Raw genomic sequence first — 7,165 nt, 5'->3', positions numbered from 1 at the left:
AAAATGACTTAGATACACGGAAATCATCAAGTCTAATATTCATTTCTTATTTAACATTCGACATAAGTAACATTCGTAATTCAATAATTAAGTCATACATACAACATAAAACGATTTAATAAGGGCAATAATTGAAAGGAAATACAAGAACTGATAAGTGAAACTCATTTTGTTTTTAAATCAAAGTTTAAGGACTAATTCGTAAATTTAGTAAAATATTTAGTAAACCCTTTTTGTAAAATTGAGAATAAAATTATGGAATTATCCATATAAGACTTAATCATGCAAATTTTCAAGTCATTCTATAACAATAATTCACTAAACACATGCATATCATCCATCATGCACCCAAAACTTTAACAATCATTCGTATTCAAGCTTAAATCCAATCAATCAATCAACTACAAACTTATTTCTTCTAACCCCATTTTTGGGATGTGACATTCTCCCTTTTATTTCAAGTTTAAGGTTTGATTTGAATTTTGATGTGTTGATTTTGATAATATTTCGAGTTTGGGAATGGGTTATTGGTCTTGTTTAGGACATTGGGGATGAGCTTAGTGGTGAGAGTGTTAGGAAGGGGCTGATGGAGTTGGTATCATTGGTGTTGCAATAGTTGAAGGTTTGACAAAGTGATGGTTGGTTGAATGTTTCAGTTCAGAGGTTTTTGAAAAGGTGAGGAGTTGTGCTTGAATAGATGTTGATGATGGTGAAAGTGAAGAAGGGTGCTCAAGGGAAGGTTTTGCTTGGTTAAGGGGTAATTAGAAGCTTGATGATGTTGGAAGTTGTTGAATTGAATAGTTGTTAATTGCTTAAAAATTAAGTGCTTCGGTTGCCACTACAATGAACAAACTGAATAACAGAGTAAGCAACTAACACAAATGATTGTTTATGCAATTCAGTTCTCCTACGTCTATGGAACCTAGTTTAATAAGTAAATCCACTATCTTTAACCCCCCAATATAACAAATGATTTTGTATTTGAGTCCAAACTTCGGGTGTTCAAGATAAAAAGAGAAAGAGAGAAAAAGGAAAAGTATATATATTGAAAACAAGTTAGAATAGAAAGATTAAAAGTGAAATCAAACCTTAAAACACATATTTAGACTTCAATTTATCAAAACTTCGACTCAAAATGGAAATATGAATTAACTCAAAACCGACTCTAAAAAGAAAAAATATATATATAAGAGAAATGGTTAAGGTTAATTAGTTAAAAAGAGGAAGAAAATTGAAAACAAGGAAAATAATAAACGCGAAAAAAAGAGGAAATAAAAATAAAAAGGAAGGCGTAAACATATATTAAAATTTGACAATTTTAGGTATTTTTTTAAATTATAATTTGAATATATTATAATTTTTTGAATTTTTTTGTAATTTTTAATATTTTTGAATTTTTAGAATAAAACTAAATTGACAAAATGTGTAAATATTGAAAGTTAAATTTATTGATTTTTTTAAATTGAGACCAAAAAAAAAAGGTAAATATTAAGGACTAAATTTATTATTGTACCAATAAAAAAGGTCACATCAACATTAGTTTAAGTGGCCAATTATATATGAATAAAGGAGTGATTAGAATTTGAAATTAACTTAATAAGTGATGAAATTAATAAAAAAAATATTCGGTGATATCAAAATAAAAACACCTTAATACTTAGTGATTGCCTAATTAGTTTATTCTAAATTTAAATATTAAAAAACACTATTATTATTTGGTTTAATTCACTATTTGACCTATAAATATATTTTTTTTCCACTTTGGTACCTAAACTTTTTTTTGTCTCACTTCAGTACCTAAAATACACTCAAATTCTCAATTCGGTATCTAAAGTATGCCTCTGTTATATTTTTTAGTCCATTTTTGAAAGACATTAAAAAAAATTTATTGTAGCCAATCACAAATCTCCATATGATGTCTTTATGTAAAAAAAAATCTCTTATTAAATGTATATACAGAGGCGAATTCGGCCCCTAAGATGGAAAATTGTTGTTTAGGCCCTTTAGAAAATGTCAAAATTTTAAATTAGTAGAAAAAATTGCACTTTGGCCCCCATAAAATCATAAAAAATTTGATTTAATCCTTTAAAAATTATAAAAATATAGACTATTAAAAATTAAAATTTCATTTTGGCCCCCTCTAACAAAATTTTTTGGCTTCACCCCTCTGTACATACACATTAAAAATATAAAAATAGAAATAAATATATAAAAAAATTCAAATATATATAAAACCTAGAAAGAAATATAAATTATAAAACATTTATAAAAATAAAATTTACAAAAGAATACGATAATTGAAAAGAAATTAGTTGAGATTAATAATATTATTAGAAAATGTAAAAAAATTGTAAAACTTATAAAAACTTATAAATTTATAAAAAGGGAAGTAATTTAAATATATTTTTTATTTTATAAAAATTTTCAATTTTTATATATTATTTTAAATTTTTAAAATTTATAATTATATATTTTAGAATTTTATAAAAATATTTTTTAAAATTATATATATTATATATGAATTATTTTACATTTTTAATCAATATAATATATAATATTAAAAATAATTGACAAACTCAAGTATTTTTTAATGTTTAAATATTTAATATTATAATTTTATTTTTAATTTAAATTTAATATTTTTTATTTTAAGTAAACCTAATTGTCTGGTAACATTTTTTTTATTGGCCGAAATATATTACATGATCTTTTTGATTGACCAAAATTACTTAGCAATTTTTTAATTACAAAATAGTTCAAAAATAGAAAAAATTGATGATTTAAGTGTCAAATTAAAATGACAGCACCTCTCGATGTGGAGAGAGAGAATAATAATATTGAGCGAAAAAATTAATTTAATTAGTTATGACATCGCTTTGCAATTAATTCAAATGACTAGAATAGTAATAAATATGGGTAGATACATATGAATAGATATTTTAATTTATCTGCCTCAATTATTAAAAAGAGGTTGAGGAGCCCAAAGGATTGAGTTTATATGAGAAAAGAGGAGACAGTGGGGGCAATTGCAGAGGGTGAGAATGATAGTGCATTATTCTTTCAAAAACCAATTGGAGGGCCAATTTCTGATTTTTTTGGATAACAATTTATGTTAAATTATACTGTAAATAGAAAAGTTTATTTTGTTTTCCGAATGTAAATCCAGGACTTTTAATTAGGTCTAATGGCAATTTGCAAGTTCATGTATCTTCAAAAACATCACACTGGTTGTATAAAAATATGTGGGAGCAGCATATGTTGAAATCATGCCTGCATACCTGTTTTAACCATAAATATATACATATATAAAATACCCCCTTTGTGGATATTAAACTGAACTGTGAATGTATTATAGTAATTTTTTACAATCTTTTTCAAAAAGACATTTTATCTTTTACCTTTTTATATATAATTCCCTTCATTTTGAGGTAGTCTATATTAGTATTTTATTTTATGAGAAATTTTGGGTTATGGGTCAAATTCCATCAAGCTCTTACAAATTAACTAGCTTTATACATTTGATATAAACTTTATATTAGTAATATTTTGACCCAATTACTCAATTTGTTGAAATATTAAAAAAAATGTAGAAATCTAATCTGATATATATAGATTTAGATTGTAGATGAGAATGTTATAGGATGCTCTTCATGGAAGGGAGCCTGATTATATATGCATGTCATTGTCTTAAACCCCACCACTAATCTCTCTTTCAATTCAATCTCTCATGCTCTCTCCCCCTTAAATCAAACAAATGACAAAAGGTGGACTAAAAAGATATAAAAGATGGTGAGAGGAATTGAAAGGAAAAATAAAATTGAAAAAATAAAAAAGGGAGACTATTTCTTCCCTAAAAGACAAACCAAACCTACTTTCATAAATCAGCTGCTATATTTGCAAGGCTTTTCCCACATAAACTCTGGATACAAACCATATATCTGAGGAGAGATCCCCCAAAAGGAAACTCAAATCCCAAGCTCTGATGAACATGGGTTTTAGGAGCTACCATGTAGCAGAGGACAAAACCTTGTGTTTTCAAGCTCCTACCTTCATTGAATGGCTCAAGCCATCTTCATCTTCATCTCCATCACCATCACCATCATCATCATCATCGTCTACTATTTCTTCTTCTTATGTGGCTCAGCATGTTCAGCTCATAAACCCCATGAATATCATGAAGCTGCCTCTCATCTCATTTCAACAACAACAGCAGCAGCAACAATATCATGATTTTCAAAAGCATCAGGTTGGGGAGGAAACTATTCAATGCCTGCCCCTTTTGAGCAGGTTTACAGAGAACAAACCATTGAAAGAGGAAGCTTTGCAAAAGGTGATGAGTGTTGGAGATGTAAAAGAAGAAAAGATAGAGAAAGTTACAGTTTCTTTACACATTGGGTTGCCTAATAGTAGCGCTGCTGCTGCAGCTGAAGGAGATGATAATATTCCAGTTGTTGATCATAAGATTTTAAAAGAAGAAGAACCCATGAAGAAGACCTTCCATGGATGCTCTTTCAACACTATGAGTAGGTTTGGATCCCAACTCCAGCTCAGATCCTCGTTGGCCCCATGCAGTTTGCTTGCTCCATTTGTAGCAAGACTTTCAATAGGTACAATAACATGCAGGTCAGTAGAGTTCTTCATCATTTCCATACTTTAGATTTTATCAAGTAAATCACCGTATAAACCCAAATTTACTGGGTTTTCTTTGATACAAAAGTAAAAAATAAAAAAATAAAAAATAAATTCATCCTTATTGCATGCGAAATCATTCTTCTTTTTTTCAGAAACTTCGTAGAGTTAAAAGTTCAAAATCATCTTCCTTTTACAAAGGAAACTAGATATCAAACCAATGCAACATCCATGGAAAGTGGAAAAATAGATTGAATTGTTTTTATTTGTTCATGTAAATCAAAAGAACATAAACAAGAAAGAATACATAGAAATATAATGATAAAAACTAGACAATTGCCGAGAAAAAGATTAAATTGTTTTAAGGGCAAACTGTGATAGTAATTTCATTCTTTTTTATTTAATAAAAAAGTAGAGGTTTTATTTTCTTCTATTGGAAACATTTTCACACTGGATATAATTCAAAACCAAACACCATCTATAATTTAGATACGTTTTTTATTTTGATGCTCATTGAGTTCCAATCAAACGTCAACTTTTATTATCAGTTCCTTGGGATTTCAAAGATTAGATAGAAATTAAGAAACAGCTAACAAACAATACAAATAATAATTGAGAGCCAAGAAAGTCCTAATTAATCAGTCTAAATGATCATATTCCAATCTTAATTCCTTTTCCTTATAACCCTTTGAGTAGTTTCATTAGAAATTTTATTGGCATAGCAGGCACCCTTTTTTTCAAAAAAAAAAAAGAAACTAAATTTGAAGTGAAAATTGCAATGAAAAATTGGCCCTTATTTCCCCCCTCAATTTAACTAATCCATATCCAATTTTCTTTTGACTTTTGTCCTTGATTGCTTCCCTTTTGGGTGGAAAGCTGTGAGGGAAGAAAGCAAGCTGGGGTACCAAAACAAACATTCTTTACCATTTTCATTTATAAAGAAGTTCTAGTGGTAGGAACTTGAAATTGATTAGGCAAAATAATAATTATAATAATAGGGGGCCAGGGGTTCCGAGAGAGGGCAATTAAATTTAAGAGCTTTGGATTCTTATCTTTAGTGGCTAATTTTCACTCTTTAATCACTTTAATTATTCAACTTTTTAATTTAAAAACATACCTTAATGATCCTTGTGCACTATTTAAAAGAGTCAAGGGTTTCCTTTTGCAAAGGCATGATAATCTTTAATACAAAAAATCCAATTTTTTTATAAAGTATGATCCACCCATGATAGCCAGAGCTATAACATACACTAATGAACTTTTGAGTTATGAAGTCATGTAATGCAATAAATACATAACCAGTTGTTATTAATACAGATGCATATGTGGGGGCATGGATCTGAATATAGGAAAGGGCCAGATTCGCTTAAAGGATCACAACCAGCAGCAATGCTGAGGCTGCCATGCTATTGCTGTGCCCAGGGCTGCAAAAACAACATCAACCATCCCCGAGCCAAGCCATTGAAAGACTTTCGAACACTTCAAACTCACTACAAAAGGAAACATGGTGCCAAACCCTTCATGTGTAGGAAATGTGGCAAGACTTTTGCTGTCAAAGGCGATTGGAGAACCCACGAAAAGAACTGTGGCAAGCTATGGTACTGCACTTGTGGCTCCGATTTTAAACATAAAAGGTCCTTGAAAGATCACATCCGATCATTTGGCAAAGGTCATTCCCCTCATCCTTCTCTTGAAAGATTTGAAGATGACAAGGAATGTATCACCGGTTCCGAAGACGAATTCGCTCACTGGACAACGACGGACTCTCTCGTATCCGACAAGTACTCTTCTTTTCTTTAGTTTCCTTTGTTTTTGATATCATTTAGAGAGATGTAGTAGCTTTAAAAGTTTCTTAGGCTTACCCCAATTGAGCTTTTGCTCTATAACAAAAAATTTCTCAAACAAAACATGGGGAGAGTTTTGCTATGGAGCCCTTGCTGATCAGGGGTTGAGCCTCAGTAACTTTTTTAGACACTTTGTGGTTAGCCATAATTGGGAAATAAATTAGAAAAAAAAAACAAAAGGGTTACCTCAAGTGGTGAAGTAGATGAATTTTCTTCTCTTCAATGATGAAGGTTTGGGAAAAAAATTTGGATTTTTTTCTAAGGGAGTAAATTTATCTGCTTCATTGCTAACTGGTGATCTTTATTAGGACTGGATATTGTATTGTTTTCTAGACAATTTATTTATCTTTTTATATATATGTTTTCTATCTCGTTTTCTATGCTTAAATTTATTTCTAAATATATATGGTCTGCATGCATGAGAAGCATTATAGATAATTATTAAATTGCTAAATCTAAAATTCATTTGTATATGCATCTAAGTCCCTTTAGGTTTTTAAATACAATTTGTATTAAATGTCTTATTATTAGTATATATATTCATTTTACAAAATATAATTATTGTATATTTTTTTTTGATATTATACACTTAAAAGGTTAGAAAGCATGTACATAAGATGGAGATATACTCACATCACACATGCACGCATTATGTTCAAAAGGAATTGTCAAATAAAAACTTACCACTTGCT

At 29.2% G+C, this 7,165-nt stretch overlaps 1 pseudogene across 1 annotated transcript; it reads left to right on the top strand.

Annotated features, from left to right (window-relative positions):
- The first annotated feature begins 3,883 nt into the window (after window positions 1–3,883).
- LOC121232197 (zinc finger protein WIP3-like) lies at window positions 3,884–6,828 on the top strand (annotated as a pseudogene). The gene is made up of 2 exons (XR_005930484.1): window positions 3,884–4,623; window positions 5,947–6,828. The product of XR_005930484.1 is annotated as a zinc finger protein WIP3-like (transcript).
- Window positions 6,829–7,165: the final 337 nt, after the last annotated feature.

Source organism: Gossypium hirsutum, chromosome A07 (assembly GCF_007990345.1).
Source record: "Gossypium hirsutum isolate 1008001.06 chromosome A07, Gossypium_hirsutum_v2.1, whole genome shotgun sequence".
NCBI lineage: Eukaryota > Viridiplantae > Streptophyta > Magnoliopsida > Malvales > Malvaceae > Gossypium > Gossypium hirsutum.
Note: the sequence above shows the minus strand (reverse complement) of the source record. Positions and strands in the feature narration are given on the sequence as shown.